Source organism: Odontesthes bonariensis, chromosome 2, assembly GCF_027942865.1.
Source record: "Odontesthes bonariensis isolate fOdoBon6 chromosome 2, fOdoBon6.hap1, whole genome shotgun sequence".
Taxonomy (NCBI): Eukaryota; Metazoa; Chordata; class Actinopteri; order Atheriniformes; family Atherinopsidae; genus Odontesthes; species Odontesthes bonariensis.
The window spans coordinates 41,115,008-41,134,459 of NC_134507.1; positions in this window are offsets into that span (position 1 = coordinate 41,115,008).

The window sequence follows — 19,452 nt, forward strand, 5'->3', positions numbered from 1 at the left end:
TCATATTTATCCATTCTGAGTAGGTTCCATGCATAAAGCTCTTTAAATGACCTTGTATGACAAAGAAAAACAGGAATAGCCTTACTTTTGCGAGTTAAGGCCAAATTGGTATTTTTGCTATAAAATGAATTCCTTCAGTCAAAACAAGTTTAAACTCCTTAGTCCTTCGCATATCTCAATTCTAAGTAGGTTCCATGCATAAAGCTCTTTAAATGACCTTGTAAGAGAAAGAAAAACAGGAAAAGCCTTACTTTTGCGAGTTAAGGCCAAATTGGTATTTTTGCTATAAAATGAATTCCTTCAGTCAAAACAAGTTCAAACTCCTTTGTCCTTCGTATATCTCAATTCTAAGTAGGTTCCATGCATAAAGCTCTTTAAATGACCTTGTAAGAGAAAGAAAAACAGGAATAGCCTTACTTTTGCGAGTTAAGACGAAATTCGGATTTTTCCTTATAAACACCAATTCCTTCAGTCAAAACAAGTTTAAACTCCTTAGTCCTTCATATTTATCCATTCTGAGTAGGTTCCATGCATAAAGCTCTTTAAATGACCTTGTATGACAAAGAAAAACAGGAATAGCCTTACTTTTGCGAGTTAAGGCCAAATTGGTATTTTTGCTATAAAATGAATTCCTTCAGTCAAAACAAGTTTAAACTCCTTAGTCCTTCGCATATCTCAATTCTAAGTAGGTTCCATGCATAAAGCTCTTTAAATGACCTTGTAAGAGAAAGAAAAACAGGAAAAGCCTTACTTTTGCGAGTTAAGGCCAAATTGGTATTTTTGCTATAAAATGAATTCCTTCAGTCAAAACAAGTTTAAACTCCTTAGTCCTTCGTATATCTCAATTCTAAGTAGGTTCCATGCATGAAGCTCTTTAAATGACCTTGTAAGAGAAAGAAAAACAGGAATAGCCTTACTTTTGCGAGTTAAGGCCAAATTGGTATTTTTGCTATAAAATGAATTCCTTCAGTCAAAACAAGTTCAAACTCATTTGTCCTTCATATATATCAATTCTAAGTAGGTTCCATGTATAAAGCTCTTTAAATGACCTTGTATGACAAAGAAAAACAGGAATAGCCTTACTTTTGCGAGTTAAGGCCAAATTGGTATTTTTGCTATAAAATGAATTCCTTCAGTCAAAACAAGTTCAAACTCATTTGTCCTTCATATATATCAATTCTAAGTAGGTTCCATGTATAAAGCTCTTTAAATGACCTTGTATGACAAAGAAAAACAGGAATAGCCTTACTTTTGCGAGTTAAGGCCAAATTGGTATTTTTGCTATAAAATGAATTCCTTCAGTCAAAACAAGTTTAAACTCCTTAGTCCTTCATATTTATCCATTCTGAGTAGGTTCCATGCATAAAGCTCTTTAAATGACCTTGTATGACAAAGAAAAACAGCAATAGCCTTACTTTTGCGAGTTAAGGCCAAATTGGTATTTTTGCTATAAAATGAATTCCTTCAGTCAAAACAAGTTCAAAATCCTTTGTCATTTCCTTTATATCAATTCTAAGTAGGTTCCATGCATAAAGCTCTTTAAATGACCTTGTATGACAAAGAAAAACAGGAATAGCCTTACTTTTGCGAGTTAAGGCCAAATTGGTATTTTTGCTATAAAATGAATTCCTTCAGTCAAAACAAGTTCAAACTCCTTTGTCCTTCGTATATCTCAATTCTAAGTAGGTTCCATGCATAAAGCTCTTTAAATGACCTTGTAAGAGAAAGAAAAACAGGAATAGCCTTACTTTTGCGAGTTAAGACGAAATTCGGATTTTTCCTTATAAACACCAATTCCTTCAGTCAAAACAAGTTTAAACTCCTTAGTCCTTCATATTTATCCATTCTGAGTAGGTTCCATGCATAAAGCTCTTTAAATGACCTTGTATGACAAAGAAAAACAGGAATAGCCTTACTTTTGCGAGTTAAGGCCAAATTGGTATTTTTGCTATAAAATGAATTCCTTCAGTCAAAACAAGTTTAAACTCCTTAGTCCTTCGCATATCTCAATTCTAAGTAGGTTCCATGCATAAAGCTCTTTAAATGACCTTGTAAGAGAAAGAAAAACAGGAATAGCCTTACTTTTGCGAGTTAAGGCCAAATTGGTATTTTTGCTATAAAATGAATTCCTTCAGTCAAAACAAGTTTAAACTCCTTAGTCCTTCGTATATCTCAATTCTAAGTAGGTTCCATGCATGAAGCTCTTTAAATGACCTTGTAAGAGAAAGAAAAACAGGAATAGCCTTACTTTTGCGAGTTAAGGCCAAATTGGTATTTTTGCTATAAAATGAATTCCTTCAGTCAAAACAAGTTCAAACTCATTTGTCCTTCATATATATCAATTCTAAGTAGGTTCCATGTATAAAGCTCTTTAAATGACCTTGTATGACAAAGAAAAACAGGAATAGCCTTACTTTTGCGAGTTAAGGCCAAATTGGTATTTTTGCTATAAAATGAATTCCTTCAGTCAAAACAAGTTCAAACTCATTTGTCCTTCATATATATCAATTCTAAGTAGGTTCCATGTATAAAGCTCTTTAAATGACCTTGTATGACAAAGAAAAACAGGAATAGCCTTACTTTTGCGAGTTAAGGCCAAATTGGTATTTTTGCTATAAAATGAATTCCTTCAGTCAAAACAAGTTTAAACTCCTTAGTCCTTCATATTTATACATTCTGAGTAGGTTCCATGCATAAAGCTCTTTAAATGACCTTGTATGACAAAGAAAAACAGGAATAGCCTTACTTTTGCGAGATAAGGCCAAATTGGTATTTTTGCTATAAAATGAATTTCTTCAGTCAAAACAAGTTCAAACTCATTTGTCCTTCATATATATCAATTCTAAGTAGGTTCCATGTATAAAGCTCTTTAAATGACCTTGTATGACAAAGAAAAACAGGAATAGCCTTACTTTTGCGAGTTAAGGCCAAATTGGTATTTTTGCTATAAAATGAATTCCTTCAGTCAAAACAAGTTTAAACTCCTTAGTCCTTCATATTTATCCATTCTGAGTAGGTTCCATGCATAAAGCTCTTTAAATGACCTTGTATGACAAAGAAAAACAGGAATAGCCTTACTTTTGCGAGTTAAGGCCAAATTGGTATTTTTGCTATAAAATGAATTCCTTCAGTCAAAACAAGTTTAAACTCCTTAGTCCTTCGTATATCTCAATTCTAAGTAGGTTCCATGCATAAAGCTCTTTAAATGACCTTGTAAGAGAAAGAAAAACAGGAATAGCCTTACTTTTGCGAGTTAAGGCCAAATTGGTATTTTTGCTATAAAATGAATTCCTTCAGTCAAAACAAGTTTAAACTCCTTAGTCCTTCGTATATCTCAATTCTAAGTAGGTTCCATGCATAAAGCTCTTTAAATGACCTTGTAAGAGAAAGAAAAACAGGAATAGCCTTACTTTTGCGAGTTAAGGCCAAATTGGTATTTTTGCTATAAAATGAATTCCTTCAGTCAAAACAAGTTCAAAATCCTTTGTCCTTTCCTTTATATCAATTCTAAGTAGGTTCCATGCATAAAGCTCTTTAAATGACCTTGTAAGAGAAAGAAAAACAGGAATAGCCTTACTTTTGCGAGTTAAGACGAAATTCGGATTTTTTCCTTATAAACACCAATTCCTTCAGTCAAAACAAGTTTAAACTCCTTAGTCCTTCATATTTATCCATTCTGAGTAGGTTCCATGCATAAAGCTCTTTAAATGACCTTGTATGACAAAGAAAAACAGGAATAGCCTTACTTTTGCGAGATAAGGCCAAATTGGTATTTTTGCTATAAAATGAATTCCTTCAGTCAAAACAAGTTCAAACTCATTTGTCCTTCATATATATCAATTCTAAGTAGGTTCCATGTATAAAGCTCTTTAAATGACCTTGTATGACAAAGAAAAACAGGAATAGCCTTACTTTTGCGAGTTAAGGCCAAATTGGTATTTTTGCTATAAAATGAATTCCTTCAGTCAAAACAAGTTCAAAATCCTTTGTCCTTTCCTTTATATCAATTCTAAGTAGGTTCCATGCATAAAGCTCTTTAAATGACCTTGTAAGAGAAAGAAAAACAGGAATAGCCTTACTTTTGCGAGTTAAGACGAAATTCGGATTTTTCCTTATAAACACCAATTCCTTCAGTCAAAACAAGTTTAAACTCCTTAGTCCTTCATATTTATCCATTCTGAGTAGGTTCCATGCATAAAGCTCTTTAAATGACCTTGTATGACAAAGAAAAACAGGAATAGCCTTACTTTTGCGAGTTAGACGAAATTCGGATTTTTCCTTATAAACACCAATTCCTTCAGTCAAAACAAGTTTAAACTCCTTAGTCCTTCATATTTATCCATTCTGAGTAGGTTCCATGCATAAAGCTCTTTAAATGACCTTGTATGACAAAGAAAAACAGGAATAGCCTTACTTTTGCGAGTGAAGGCCAAATTGGTATTTTTGCTATAAAATGAATTCCTTCAGTCAAAACAAGTTCAAACTTATTTGTCCTTCATATATATCAATTCTAAGTAGGTTCCATGCATAAAGCTCTTTAAATGACCTTGTATGACAAAGACAAACAGGAATAGCCTTACTTTTGCGAGTTAGACGAAATTCGGATTTTTCCTTATAAACACCAATTCCTTCAGTCAAAACAAGTTTAAACTCCTTAGTCCTTCATATTTATCCATTCTGAGTAGGTTCCATGCATAAAGCTCTTTAAATGACCTTGTATGACAAAGAAAAACAGGAATAGCCTTACTTTTGCGAGTTAAGGCCAAATTGGTATTTTTGCTATAAAATGAATTCCTTCAGTCAAAACAAGTTTAAACTCCTTAGTCCTTCATATTTATCCATTCTGAGTAGGTTCCATGCATAAAGCTCTTTAAATGACCTTGTATGACAAAGAAAAACAGCAATAGCCTTACTTTTGCGAGTTAAGGCCAAATTGGTATTTTTGCTATAAAATGAATTCCTTCAGTCAAAACAAGTTCAAAATCCTTTGTCATTTCCTTTATATCAATTCTAAGTAGGTTCCATGCATAAAGCTCTTTAAATGACCTTGTATGACAAAGAAAAACAGGAATAGCCTTACTTTTGCGAGTTAAGGCCAAATTGGTATTTTTGCTATAAAATGAATTCCTTCAGTCAAAACAAGTTCAAACTCATTTGTCCTTCATATATATCAATTCTAAGTAGGTTCCATGCAAAAAGATCTTTAAATGACCTTGTATGACAAAGAAAAACAGGAATAGCCTTACTTTTGCGAGTTAAGGCCAAATTGGTATTTTTGCTATAAAATGAATTCCTTCAGTCAAAACAAGTTCAAACTCCTTTGTCCTTCGTATATCTCAATTCTAAGTAGGTTCCATGCATAAAGCTCTTTAAATGACCTTGTAAGAGAAAGAAAAACAGGAATAGCCTTACTTTTGCGAGTTAAGACGAAATTCGGATTTTTCCTTATAAACACCAATTCCTTCAGTCAAAACAAGTTTAAACTCCTTAGTCCTTCATATTTATCCATTCTGAGTAGGTTCCATGCATAAAGCTCTTTAAATGACCTTGTATGACAAAGAAAAACAGGAATAGCCTTACTTTTGCGAGTCAAGGCCAAATTGGTATTTTTGCTATAAAATGAATTCCTTCGGTCAAAACAAGTTCAAACTCATTTGTCCTTCATATATATCAATTCTAAGTAGGTTCCATGCAAAAAGATCTTTAAATGACCTTGTATGACAAAGAAAAACAGGAATAGCCTTACTTTTGCGAGTTAAGGCCAAATTGGTATTTTTGCTATAAAATGAATTCCTTCAGTCAAAACAAGTTCAAACTCCTTTGTCCTTCGTATATCTCAATTCTAAGTAGGTTCCATGCATAAAGCTCTTTAAATGACCTTGTAAGAGAAAGAAAAACAGGAATAGCCTTACTTTTGCGAGTTAAGACGAAATTCGGATTTTTCCTTATAAACACCAATTCCTTCAGTCAAAACAAGTTTAAACTCCTTAGTCCTTCATATTTATCCATTCTGAGTAGGTTCCATGCATAAAGCTCTTTAAATGACCTTGTATGACAAAGAAAAACAGGAATAGCCTTACTTTTGCGAGTTAAGGCCAAATTGGTATTTTTGCTATAAAATGAATTCCTTCAGTCAAAACAAGTTTAAACTCCTTGTCCTTCGCATATCTCAATTCTAAGTAGGTTCCATGCATAAAGCTCTTTAAATGACCTTGTAAGAGAAAGAAAAACAGGAATAGCCTTACTTTTGCGAGTTAAGGCCAAATTGGTATTTTTGCTATAAAATGAATTCCTTCAGTCAAAACAAGTTTAAACTCCTTAGTCCTTCGTATATCTCAATTCTAAGTAGGTTCCATGCATGAAGCTCTTTAAATGACCTTGTAAGAGAAAGAAAAACAGGAATAGCCTTACTTTTGAGAGTTAAGGCCAAATTGGTATTTTTGCTATAAAATGAATTCCTTCAGTCAAAACAAGTTCAAACTCATTTGTCCCTTCATATATATCAATTCTAAGTAGGTTCCATGTATAAAGCTCTTTAAATGACCTTGTATGACAAAGAAAAACAGGAATAGCCTTACTTTTGCGAGTTAAGGCCAAATTGGTATTTTTGCTATAAAATGAATTCCTTCAGTCAAAACAAGTTCAAACTCATTTGTCCTTCATATATATCAATTCTAAGTAGGTTCCATGTATAAAGCTCTTTAAATGACCTTGTATGACAAAGAAAAACAGGAATAGCCTTACTTTTGCGAGTTAAGGCCAAATTGGTATTTTTGCTATAAAATGAATTCCTTCAGTCAAAACAAGTTTAAACTCCTTAGTCCTTCATATTTATCCATTCTGAGTAGGTTCCATGCATAAAGCTCTTTAAATGACCTTGTATGACAAAGAAAAACAGGAATAGCCTTACTTTTGCGAGATAAGGCCAAATTGGTATTTTTGCTATAAAATGAATTTCTTCAGTCAAAACAAGTTCAAACTCATTTGTCCTTCATATATATCAATTCTAAGTAGGTTCCATGTATAAAGCTCTTTAAATGACCTTGTATGACAAAGAAAAACAGGAATAGCCTTACTTTTGCGAGTTAAGGCCAAATTGGTATTTTTGCTATAAAATGAATTCCTTCAGTCAAAACAAGTTTAAACTCCTTAGTCCTTCATATTTATCCATTCTGAGTAGGTTCCATGCATAAAGCTCTTTAAATGACCTTGTATGACAAAGAAAAACAGGAATAGCCTTACTTTTGCGAGTTAAGGCCAAATTGGTATTTTTGCTATAAAATGAATTCCTTCAGTCAAAACAAGTTTAAACTCCTTAGTCCTTCGTATATCTCAATTCTAAGTAGGTTCCATGCATAAAGCTCTTTAAATGACCTTGTAAGAGAAAGAAAAACAGGAATAGCCTTACTTTTGCGAGTTAAGGCCAAATTGGTATTTTTGCTATAAAATGAATTCCTTCAGTCAAAACAAGTTTAAACTCCTTAGTCCTTCGTATATCTCAATTCTAAGTAGGTTCCATGCATAAAGCTCTTTAAATGACCTTGTAAGAGAAAGAAAAACAGGAATAGCCTTACTTTTGCGAGTTAAGGCCAAATTGGTATTTTTGCTATAAAATGAATTCCTTCAGTCAAAACAAGTTCAAAATCCTTTGTCCTTTCCTTTATATCAATTCTAAGTAGGTTCCATGCATAAAGCTCTTTAAATGACCTTGTAAGAGAAAGAAAAACAGGAATAGCCTTACTTTTGCGAGTTAAGACGAAATTCGGATTTTTTCCTTATAAACACCAATTCCTTCAGTCAAAACAAGTTTAAACTCCTTAGTCCTTCATATTTATCCATTCTGAGTAGGTTCCATGCATAAAGCTCTTTAAATGACCTTGTATGACAAAGAAAAACAGGAATAGCCTTACTTTTGCGAGATAAGGCCAAATTGGTATTTTTGCTATAAAATGAATTCCTTCAGTCAAAACAAGTTCAAACTCATTTGTCCTTCATATATATCAATTCTAAGTAGGTTCCATGTATAAAGCTCTTTAAATGACCTTGTATGACAAAGAAAAACAGGAATAGCCTTACTTTTGCGAGTTAAGGCCAAATTGGTATTTTTGCTATAAAATGAATTCCTTCAGTCAAAACAAGTTCAAAATCCTTTGTCCTTTCCTTTATATCAATTCTAAGTAGGTTCCATGCATAAAGCTCTTTAAATGACCTTGTAAGAGAAAGAAAAACAGGAATATCCTTACTTTTGCGAGTTAAGACGAAATTCGGATTTTTTCAATATAAACATCAATTCCTTCAGTCAAAACAAGTTTAAACTCCTTAGTCCTTCATATTTATCCATTCTGAGTAGGTTCCATGCATAAAGCTCTTTAAATGACCTTGTATGACAAAGAAAAACAGGAATAGCCTTACTTTTGCGAGTTAAGGCCAAATTGGTATTTTTGCTATAAAATGAATTCCTTCAGTCAAAACAAGTTTAAACTCCTTAGTCCTTCATATTTATCCATTCTGAGTAGGTTCCATGCATAAAGCTCTTTAAATGACCTTGTATGACAAAGAAAAACAGCAATAGCCTTACTTTTGCGAGTTAAGGCCAAATTGGTATTTTTGCTATAAAATGAATTCCTTCAGTCAAAACAAGTTCAAAATCCTTTGTCATTTCCTTTATATCAATTCTAAGTAGGTTCCATGCATAAAGCTCTTTAAATGACCTTGTATGACAAAGAAAAACAGGAATAGCCTTACTTTTGCGAGTTAAGGCCAAATTGGTATTTTTGCTATAAAATGAATTCCTTCAGTCAAAACAAGTTCAAACTCATTTGTCCTTCATATATATCAATTCTAAGTAGGTTCCATGCAAAAAGATCTTTAAATGACCTTGTATGACAAAGAAAAACAGGAATAGCCTTACTTTTGCGAGTTAAGGCCAAATTGGTATTTTTGCTATAAAATGAATTCCTTCAGTCAAAACAAGTTCAAACTCCTTTGTCCTTCGTATATCTCAATTCTAAGTAGGTTCCATGCATAAAGCTCTTTAAATGACCTTGTAAGAGAAAGAAAAACAGGAATAGCCTTACTTTTGCGAGTTAAGACGAAATTCGGATTTTTCCTTATAAACACCAATTCCTTCAGTCAAAACAAGTTTAAACTCCTTAGTCCTTCATATTTATCCATTCTGAGTAGGTTCCATGCATAAAGCTCTTTAAATGACCTTGTATGACAAAGAAAAACAGGAATAGCCTTACTTTTGCGAGTCAAGGCCAAATTGGTATTTTTGCTATAAAATGAATTCCTTCGGTCAAAACAAGTTCAAACTCATTTGTCCTTCATATATATCAATTCTAAGTAGGTTCCATGCAAAAAGATCTTTAAATGACCTTGTATGACAAAGAAAAACAGGAATAGCCTTACTTTTGCGAGTTAAGGCCAAATTGGTATTTTTGCTATAAAATGAATTCCTTCAGTCAAAACAAGTTCAAACTCCTTTGTCCTTCGTATATCTCAATTCTAAGTAGGTTCCATGCATAAAGCTCTTTAAATGACCTTGTAAGAGAAAGAAAAACAGGAATAGCCTTACTTTTGCGAGTTAAGACGAAATTCGGATTTTTCCTTATAAACACCAATTCCTTCAGTCAAAACAAGTTTAAACTCCTTAGTCCTTCATATTTATCCATTCTGAGTAGGTTCCATGCATAAAGCTCTTTAAATGACCTTTTATGACAAAGAAAAACAGGAATAGCCTTACTTTTGCGAGTTAAGGCCAAATTGGTATTTTTGCTATAAAATGAATTCCTTCAGTCAAAACAAGTTTAAACTCCTTAGTCCTTCGCATATCTCAATTCTAAGTAGGTTCCATGCATAAAGCTCTTTAAATGACCTTGTAAGAGAAAGAAAAACAGGAATAGCCTTACTTTTGCGAGTTAAGGCCAAATTGGTATTTTTGCTATAAAATGAATTCCTTCAGTCAAAACAAGTTTAAACTCCTTAGTCCTTCGTATATCTCAATTCTAAGTAGGTTCCATGCATGAAGCTCTTTAAATGACCTTGTAAGAGAAAGAAAAACAGGAATAGCCTTACTTTTGCGAGTTAAGGCCAAATTGGTATTTTTGCTATAAAATGAATTCCTTCAGTCAAAACAAGTTCAAACTCATTTGTCCTTCATATATATCAATTCTAAGTAGGTTCCATGTATAAAGCTCTTTAAATGACCTTGTATGACAAAGAAAAACAGGAATAGCCTTACTTTTGCGAGTTAAGGCCAAATTGGTATTTTTGCTATAAAATGAATTCCTTCAGTCAAAACAAGTTCAAACTCATTTGTCCTTCATATATATCAATTCTAAGTAGGTTCCATGTATAAAGCTCTTTAAATGACCTTGTATGACAAAGAAAAACAGGAATAGCCTTACTTTTGCGAGTTAAGGCCAAATTGGTATTTTTGCTATAAAATGAATTCCTTCAGTCAAAACAAGTTTAAACTCCTTAGTCCTTCATATTTATCCATTCTGAGTAGGTTCCATGCATAAAGCTCTTTAAATGACCTTGTATGACAAAGAAAAACAGCAATAGCCTTACTTTTGCGAGTTAAGGCCAAATTGGTATTTTTGCTATAAAATGAATTCCTTCAGTCAAAACAAGTTCAAAATCCTTTGTCATTTCCTTTATATCAATTCTAAGTAGGTTCCATGCATAAAGCTCTTTAAATGACCTTGTATGACAAAGAAAAACAGGAATAGCCTTACTTTTGCGAGTTAAGGCCAAATTGGTATTTTTGCTATAAAATGAATTCCTTCAGTCAAAACAAGTTCAAACTCATTTGTCCTTCATATATATCAATTCTAAGTAGGTTCCATGCAAAAAGATCTTTAAATGACCTTGTATGACAAAGAAAAACAGGAATAGCCTTACTTTTGCGAGTTAAGGCCAAATTGGTATTTTTGCTATAAAATGAATTCCTTCAGTCAAAACAAGTTCAAACTCCTTTGTCCTTCGTATATCTCAATTCTAAGTAGGTTCCATGCATAAAGCTCTTTAAATGACCTTGTAAGAGAAAGAAAAACAGGAATAGCCTTACTTTTGCGAGTTAAGACGAAATTCGGATTTTTCCTTATAAACACCAATTCCTTCAGTCAAAACAAGTTTAAACTCCTTAGTCCTTCATATTTATCCATTCTGAGTAGGTTCCATGCATAAAGCTCTTTAAATGACCTTGTATGACAAAGAAAAACAGGAATAGCCTTACTTTTGCGAGTCAAGGCCAAATTGGTATTTTTGCTATAAAATGAATTCCTTCGGTCAAAACAAGTTAAAACTCATTTGTCCTTCATATATATCAATTCTAAGTAGGTTCCATGCAAAAAGATCTTTAAATGACCTTGTATGACAAAGAAAAACAGGAATAGCCTTACTTTTGCGAGTTAAGGCCAAATTGGTATTTTTGCTATAAAATGAATTCCTTCAGTCAAAACAAGTTCAAACTCCTTTGTCCTTCGTATATCTCAATTCTAAGTAGGTTCCATGCATAAAGCTCTTTAAATGACCTTGTAAGAGAAAGAAAAACAGGAATAGCCTTACTTTTGCGAGTTAAGGCCAAATTGGTATTTTTGCTATAAAATGAATTCCTTCAGTCAAAACAAGTTCAAACTCATTTGTCCTTCATATATATCAATTCTAAGTAGGTTCCATGTATAAAGCTCTTTAAATGACCTTGTATGACAAAGAAAAACAGGAATAGCCTTACTTTTGCGAGTTAAGGCCAAATTGGTATTTTTGCTATAAAATGAATTCCTTCAGTCAAAACAAGTTCAAACTCATTTGTCCTTCATATATATCAATTCTAAGTAGGTTCCATGTATAAAGCTCTTTAAATGACCTTGTATGACAAAGAAAAACAGGAATAGCCTTACTTTTGCGAGTTAAGGCCAAATTGGTATTTTTGCTATAAAATGAATTCCTTCAGTCAAAACAAGTTTAAACTCCTTAGTCCTTCATATTTATCCATTCTGAGTAGGTTCCATGCATAAAGCTCTTTAAATGACCTTGTATGACAAAGAAAAACAGCAATAGCCTTACTTTTGCGAGTTAAGGCCAAATTGGTATTTTTGCTATAAAATGAATTCCTTCAGTCAAAACAAGTTCAAAATCCTTTGTCATTTCCTTTATATCAATTCTAAGTAGGTTCCATGCATAAAGCTCTTTAAATGACCTTGTATGACAAAGAAAAACAGGAATAGCCTTACTTTTGCGAGTTAAGGCCAAATTGGTATTTTTGCTATAAAATGAATTCCTTCAGTCAAAACAAGTTCAAACTCATTTGTCCTTCATATATATCAATTCTAAGTAGGTTCCATGCAAAAAGATCTTTAAATGACCTTGTATGACAAAGAAAAACAGGAATAGCCTTACTTTTGCGAGTTAAGGCCAAATTGGTATTTTTGCTATAAAATGAATTCCTTCAGTCAAAACAAGTTCAAACTCCTTTGTCCTTCGTATATCTCAATTCTAAGTAGGTTCCATGCATAAAGCTCTTTAAATGACCTTGTAAGAGAAAGAAAAACAGGAATAGCCTTACTTTTGCGAGTTAAGACGAAATTCGGATTTTTCCTTATAAACACCAATTCCTTCAGTCAAAACAAGTTTAAACTCCTTAGTCCTTCATATTTATCCATTCTGAGTAGGTTCCATGCATAAAGCTCTTTAAATGACCTTGTATGACAAAGAAAAACAGGAATAGCCTTACTTTTGCGAGTCAAGGCCAAATTGGTATTTTTGCTATAAAATGAATTCCTTCGGTCAAAACAAGTTAAAACTCATTTGTCCTTCATATATATCAATTCTAAGTAGGTTCCATGCAAAAAGATCTTTAAATGACCTTGTATGACAAAGAAAAACAGGAATAGCCTTACTTTTGCGAGTTAAGGCCAAATTGGTATTTTTGCTATAAAATGAATTCCTTCAGTCAAAACAAGTTCAAACTCCTTTGTCCTTCGTATATCTCAATTCTAAGTAGGTTCCATGCATAAAGCTCTTTAAATGACCTTGTAAGAGAAAGAAAAACAGGAATAGCCTTACTTTTGCGAGTTAAGACGAAATTCGGATTTTTCCTTATAAACACCAATTCCTTCAGTCAAAACAAGTTTAAACTCCTTAGTCCTTCATATTTATCCATTCTGAGTAGGTTCCATGCATAAAGCTCTTTAAATGACCTTGTATGAGAAAGAAAAACAGGAATAGCCTTACTTTTGCGAGTTAAGGCCAAATTGGTATTTTTGCTATAAAATGAATTCCTTCAGTCAAAACAAGTTTAAACTCCTTAGTCCTTCGCATATCTCAATTCTAAGTAGGTTCCATGCATAAAGCTCTTTAAATGACCTTGTAAGAGAAAGAAAAACAGGAATAGCCTTACTTTTGCGAGTTAAGGCCAAATTGGTATTTTTGCTATAAAATGAATTCCTTCAGTCAAAACAAGTTTAAACTCCTTAGTCCTTCGTATATCTCAATTCTAAGTAGGTTCCATGCATGAAGCTCTTTAAATGACCTTGTAAGAGAAAGAAAAACAGGAATAGCCTTACTTTTGCGAGTTAAGGCCAAATTGGTATTTTTGCTATAAAATGAATTCCTTCAGTCAAAACAAGTTCAAACTCATTTGTCCTTCATATATATCAATTCTAAGTAGGTTCCATGTATAAAGCTCTTTAAATGACCTTGTATGACAAAGAAAAACAGGAATAGCCTTACTTTTGCGAGTTAAGGCCAAATTGGTATTTTTGCTATAAAATGAATTCCTTCAGTCAAAACAAGTTCAAACTCATTTGTCCTTCATATATATCAATTCTAAGTAGGTTCCATGTATAAAGCTCTTTAAATGACCTTGTATGACAAAGAAAAACAGGAATAGCCTTACTTTTGCGAGTTAAGGCCAAATTGGTATTTTTGCTATAAAATGAATTCCTTCAGTCAAAACAAGTTTAAACTCCTTAGTCCTTCATATTTATCCATTCTGAGTAGGTTCCATGCATAAAGCTCTTTAAATGACCTTGTATGACAAAGAAAAACAGGAATAGCCTTACTTTTGCGAGATAAGGCCAAATTGGTATTTTTGCTATAAAATGAATTTCTTCAGTCAAAACAAGTTCAAACTCATTTGTCCTTCATATATATCAATTCTAAGTAGGTTCCATGTATAAAGCTCTTTAAATGACCTTGTATGACAAAGAAAAACAGGAATAGCCTTACTTTTGCGAGTTAAGGCCAAATTGGTATTTTTGCTATAAAATGAATTCCTTCAGTCAAAACAAGTTTAAACTCCTTAGTCCTTCATATTTATCCATTCTGAGTAGGTTCCATGCATAAAGCTCTTTAAATGACCTTGTATGACAAAGAAAAACAGGAATAGCCTTACTTTTGCGAGTTAAGGCCAAATTGGTATTTTTGCTATAAAATGAATTCCTTCAGTCAAAACAAGTTTAAACTCCTTAGTCCTTCGTATATCTCAATTCTAAGTAGGTTCCATGCATAAAGCTCTTTAAATGACCTTGTAAGAGAAAGAAAAACAGGAATAGCCTTACTTTTGCGAGTTAAGGCCAAATTGGTATTTTTGCTATAAAATGAATTCCTTCAGTCAAAACAAGTTTAAACTCCTTAGTCCTTCGTATATCTCAATTCTAAGTAGGTTCCATGCATAAAGCTCTTTAAATGACCTTGTAAGAGAAAGAAAAACAGGAATAGCCTTACTTTTGCGAGTTAAGGCCAAATTGGTATTTTTGCTATAAAATGAATTCCTTCAGTCAAAACAAGTTCAAAATCCTTTGTCCTTTCCTTTATATCAATTCTAAGTAGGTTCCATGCATAAAGCTCTTTAAATGACCTTGTAAGAGAAAGAAAAACAGGAATAGCCTTACTTTTGCGAGTTAAGACGAAATTCGGATTTTTTCCTTATAAACACCAATTCCTTCAGTCAAAACAAGTTTAAACTCCTTAGTCCTTCATATTTATCCATTCTGAGTAGGTTCCATGCATAAAGCTCTTTAAATGACCTTGTATGACAAAGAAAAACAGGAATAGCCTTACTTTTGCGAGATAAGGCCAAATTGGTATTTTTGCTATAAAATGAATTCCTTCAGTCAAAACAAGTTCAAACTCATTTGTCCTTCATATATATCAATTCTAAGTAGGTTCCATGTATAAAGCTCTTTAAATGACCTTGTATGACAAAGAAAAACAGGAATAGCCTTACTTTTGCGAGTTAAGGCCAAATTGGTATTTTTGCTATAAAATGAATTCCTTCAGTCAAAACAAGTTCAAAATCCTTTGTCCTTTCCTTTATATCAATTCTAAGTAGGTTCCATGCATAAAGCTCTTTAAATGACCTTGTAAGAGAAAGAAAAACAGGAATAGCCTTACTTTTGCGAGTTAAGACGAAATTCGGATTTTTCCTTATAAACACCAATTCCTTCAGTCAAAACAAGTTTAAACTCCTTAGTCCTTCATATTTATCCATTCTGAGTAGGTTCCATGCATAAAGCTCTTTAAATGACCTTGTATGACAAAGAAAAACAGGAATAGCCTTACTTTTGCGAGTTAAGGCCAAATTGGTATTTTTGCTATAAAATGAATTCCTTCAGTCAAAACAAGTTTAAACTCCTTAGTCCTTCATATTTATCCATTCTGAGTAGGTTCCATGCATAAAGCTCTTTAAATGACCTTGTATGACAAAGAAAAACAGCAATAGCCTTACTTTTGCGAGTTAAGGCCAAATTGGTATTTTTGCTATAAAATGAATTCCTTCAGTCAAAACAAGTTCAAAATCCTTTGTCATTTCCTTTATATCAATTCTAAGTAGGTTCCATGCATAAAGCTCTTTAAATGACCTTGTATGACAAAGAAAAACAGGAATAGCCTTACTTTTGCGAGTTAAGGCCAAATTGGTATTTTTGCTATAAAATGAATTCCTTCAGTCAAAACAAGTTCAAACTCATTTGTCCTTCATATATATCAATTCTAAGTAGGTTCCATGCAAAAAGATCTTTAAATGACCTTGTATGACAAAGAAAAACAGGAATAGCCTTACTTTTGCGAGTTAAGGCCAAATTGGTATTTTTGCTATAAAATGAATTCCTTCAGTCAAAACAAGTTCAAACTCCTTTGTCCTTCGTATATCTCAATTCTAAGTAGGTTCCATGCATAAAGCTCTTTAAATGACCTTGTAAGAGAAAGAAAAACAGGAATAGCCTTACTTTTGCGAGTTAAGACGAAATTCGGATTTTTCCTTATAAACACCAATTCCTTCAGTCAAAACAAGTTTAAACTCCTTAGTCCTTCATATTTATCCATTCTGAGTAGGTTCCATGCATAAAGCTCTTTAAATGACCTTGTATGACAAAGAAAAACAGGAATAGCCTTACTTTTGCGAGTCAAGGCCAAATTGGTATTTTTGCTATAAAATGAATTCCTTCGGTCAAAACAAGTTCAAACTCATTTGTCCTTCATATATATCAATTCTAAGTAGGTTCCATGCAAAAAGATCTTTAAATGACCTTGTATGACAAAGAAAAACAGGAATAGCCTTACTTTTGCGAGTTAAGGCCAAATTGGTATTTTTGCTATAAAATGAATTCCTTCAGTCAAAACAAGTTCAAACTCCTTTGTCCTTCGTATATCTCAATTCTAAGTAGGTTCCATGCATAAAGCTCTTTAAATGACCTTGTAAGAGAAAGAAAAACAGGAATAGCCTTACTTTTGCGAGTTAAGACGAAATTCGGATTTTTCCTTATAAACACCAATTCCTTCAGTCAAAACAAGTTTAAACTCCTTAGTCCTTCATATTTATCCATTCTGAGTAGGTTCCATGCATAAAGCTCTTTAAATGACCTTGTATGACAAAGAAAAACAGGAATAGCCTTACTTTTGCGAGTTAAGGCCAAATTGGTATTTTTGCTATAAAATGAATTCCTTCAGTCAAAACAAGTTTAAACTCCTTAGTCCTTCGCATATCTCAATTCTAAGTAGGTTCCATGCATAAAGCTCTTTAAATGACCTTGTAAGAGAAAGAAAAACAGGAATAGCCTTACTTTTGCGAGTTAAGGCCAAATTGGTATTTTTGCTATAAAATGAATTCCTTCAGTCAAAACAAGTTTAAACTCCTTAGTCCTTCGTATATCTCAATTCTAAGTAGGTTCCATGCATGAAGCTCTTTAAATGACCTTGTAAGAGAAAGAAAAACAGGAATAGCCTTACTTTTGCGAGTTAAGGCCAAATTGGTATTTTTGCTATAAAATGAATTCCTTCAGTCAAAACAAGTTCAAACTCATTTGTCCTTCATATATATCAATTCTAAGTAGGTTCCATGTATAAAGCTCTTTAAATGACCTTGTATGACAAAGAAAAACAGGAATAGCCTTACTTTTGCGAGTTAAGGCCAAATTGGTATTTTTGCTATAAAATGAATTCCTTCAGTCAAAACAAGTTCAAACTCATTTGTCCTTCATATATATCAATTCTAAGTAGGTTCCATGTATAAAGCTCTTTAAATGACCTTGTATGACAAAGAAAAACAGGAATAGCCTTACTTTTGCGAGTTAAGGCCAAATTGGTATTTTTGCTATAAAATGAATTCCTTCAGTCAAAACAAGTTTAAACTCCTTAGTCCTTCATATTTATCCATTCTGAGTAGGTTCCATGCATAAAGCTCTTTAAATGACCTTGTATGACAAAGAAAAACAGGAATAGCCTTACTTTTGCGAGATAAGTCCAAATTGGTATTTTTGCTATAAAATGAATTTCTTCAGTCAAAACAAGTTCAAACTCATTTGTCCTTCATATATATCAATTCTAAGTAGGTTCCATGTATAAAGCTCTTTAAATGACCTTGTATGACAAAGAAAAACAGGAATAGCCTTACTTTTGCGAGTTAAGGCCAAATTGGTATTTTTGCTATAAAATGAATTCCTTCAGTCAAAACAAGTTTAAACTCCTTAGTCCTTCATATTTATCCATTCTGAGTAGGTTCCATGCATAAAGCTCTTTAAATGACCTTGTATGACAAAGAAAAACAGGAATAGCCTTACTTTTGCGAGTTAAGGCCAAATTGGTATTTTTGCTATAAAATGAATTCCTTCAGTCAAAACAAGTTTAAACTCCTTAGTCCTTCGTATATCTCAATTCTAAGTAGGTTCCATGCATAAAGCTCTTTAAATGACCTTGTAAGAGAAAGAAAAACAGGAATAGCCTTACTTTTGCGAGTTAAGGCCAAATTGGTATTTTTGCTATAAAATGAATTCCTTCAGTCAAAACAAGTTTAAACTCCTTAGTCCTTCGTATATCTCAATTCTAAGTAGGTTCCATGCATAAAGCTCTTTAAATGACCTTGTAAGAGAAAGAAAAACAGGAATAGCCTTACTTTTGCGAGTTAAGGCCAAATTGGTATTTTTGCTATAAAATGAATTCCTTCAGTCAAAACAAGTTCAAAATCCTTTGTCCTTTCCTTTATATCAATTCTAAGTAGGTTCCATGCATAAAGCTCTTTAAATGACCTTGTAAGAGAAAGAAAAACAGGAATAGCCTTACTTTTGCGAGTTAAGACGAAATTCGGATTTTTTCCTTATAAACACCAATTCCTTCAGTCAAAACAAGTTTAAACTCCTTAGTCCTTCATATTTATCCATTCTGAGTAGGTTCCATGCATAAAGCTCTTTAAATGACCTTGTATGACAAAGAAAAACAGGAATAGCCTTACTTTTGCGAGATAAGGCCAAATTGGTATTTTTGCTATAAAATGAATTCCTTCAGTCAAAACAAGTTCAAACTCATTTGTCCTTCATATATATCAATTCTAAGTAGGTTCCATGTATAAAGCTCTTTAAATGACCTTGTATGACAAAGAAAAACAGGAATAGCCTTACTTTTGCGAGTTAAGGCCAAATTGGTATTTTTGCTATAAAATGAATTCCTTCAGTCAAAACAAGTTCAAAATCCTTTGTCCTTTCCTTTATATCAATTCTAAGTAGGTTCCATGCATAAAGCTCTTTAAATGACCTTGTAAGAGAAAGAAAAACAGGAATAGCCTTACTTTTGCGAGTTAAGACGAAATTCGGATTTTTTCAATATAAACACCAATTCCTTCAGTCAAAACAAGTTTAAACTCCTTAGTCCTTCGTATATCTCAATTCTAAGTAGGTTCCATGCATAAAGCTCTTTAAATGACCTTGTATGACAAAGAAAAACAGGAATAGCCTTACTTTTGCGAGTTAAGGCCAAATTGGTATTTTTGCTATAAAATGAATTCCTTCAGTCAAAACAAGTTTAAACTCCTTAGTCCTTCGCATATCTCAATTCTAAGTAGGTTCCATGCATAAAGCTCTTTAAATGACCTTGTAAGAGAAAGAAAAACAGGAATAGCCTTACTTTTGCGAGTTAAGGCCAAATTGGTATTTTTGCTATAAAATGAATTCCTTC